The sequence below is a fragment of the Panthera uncia genome (assembly GCF_023721935.1).
Source record: "Panthera uncia isolate 11264 chromosome A1 unlocalized genomic scaffold, Puncia_PCG_1.0 HiC_scaffold_16, whole genome shotgun sequence".
Classification (NCBI taxonomy): domain Eukaryota; kingdom Metazoa; phylum Chordata; class Mammalia; order Carnivora; family Felidae; genus Panthera; species Panthera uncia.
The window spans coordinates 33381455-33382859 of record NW_026057576.1 but is presented as its reverse complement, the minus strand read 5'-3'; the positions used below and the strand labels follow the sequence as shown (position 1 = coordinate 33382859).

General features: G+C 39.6%; 1 pseudogene; it reads right to left on the bottom strand.

The window, feature by feature from the left end:
• Positions 1-524: 524 nt before the first annotated feature.
• Positions 525-1018, bottom strand: LOC125933837 (peptidyl-prolyl cis-trans isomerase A-like; annotated as a pseudogene).
• Between the last annotated feature and the right edge of the window lie 387 nt (positions 1019-1405).

Below are 1405 nucleotides of genomic sequence, written 5' to 3'. Positions count from 1 at the left end.
GCATTACACTCTCTAGATCCATCCAAGTTGTTGCAAATGGCAATATTTCGTCTTTTTATGGCTGAATAATATTCTTTATACACACACACACACACACACACACACACACATATCACATCTGCTTTATACCTTCATCTATGGGTAGACACCTGGGTTTCTTCCATATCTTGGCTATTATAAATAATGCTACAATAAACACAGGGGTGCAAATACCTTTCCAAATTAATGTTTTCATATTCTTTGAGTAAATACCCTATAGTGGAATTACTGGATCCTATGGTAATTTTATTTATTCATTTATTTTTATTTTATTTATTTTTGTTGTTTAACTTTTATTTCATGATCATAATTTTACTCTGCCATCCAGCTGGACTTGGAGGGGAGTAAGGAAAACTTGGGACCCATGGAGCTGCCGCGGAAGCTCAAAGGTTGCAGGAGATTTTAAACAGATGGGGTTGAAGGGGTGCTCTACCAAACTGTGAAGGAATGGTCTGGTAGTTAAGATAAAACACAAATCAAATTTATTAGATTTGTCCACAGTCAACAATGGCGATCTTCTAGCTGGTCTTGCCATTCCTGGACCCCATGCTCCATGGCTTTCGAAGTTCATGCCTTCCTTCACCTTGCTAAACGCCACGTGCTTGTCATCTAACCGTTCGGTCTTGGCAGTGCAGATGAAAGACTGAGAACCGTTCATGTTGGGTCCAGCATTTGCCATGGAAAGAATGCTAGGGCATGTGAGCTTCAGGATGAAATTCTCATCATCAAATTTCTCCCTATAGGGAGATGGACTTGCCACCAGGGCCATTATTGCACCACCCTGGCACATAAATCTCGGAATAATCCTATGAAAGCAGGAACCTTTGTGATCAAAAGCATTCTCCCCAGTGCTCCGAGCATGTAAGTCCTCTGCTGTTTTTGGAAATTTGTCTGCAAACAGCTCAAAGGAGACATGGACCAAGGGCTAGGTGTCCACAGTGATATCAAAGAAGAACATGGTGGGGTTGACCATGCTTGCGCAGGTTGGTGGTTCCAGGGCGGCAGTGTCTGCAAGGCCTGGCAATTTTATTTTTAATGTTTTGAGGAATTTCCATAGTGTTTTCCATAGAATAGACTCTATTAACGTGTAGAAGATTGTTAGGTTTCTCTGTGTATCCATTTCACTAATTTAATAAATATTAAGTATCTACAGTGCATTTGCTGATCTGGTAAATACTGAAAGTACAACAAAAAGACAAACAGACCTTACCCCTAGTGTAATAAGGAAGACAGGCATTATTCAAATAATTACATACTATATGAATATAAACTGAACTCTAATCATGGAGGAGATGTTATGATTGCCTGTCATACAGGCCTGGATTTTAACTGGGGCTTGAAAAAATGGTAAGAATATATTTGTTAT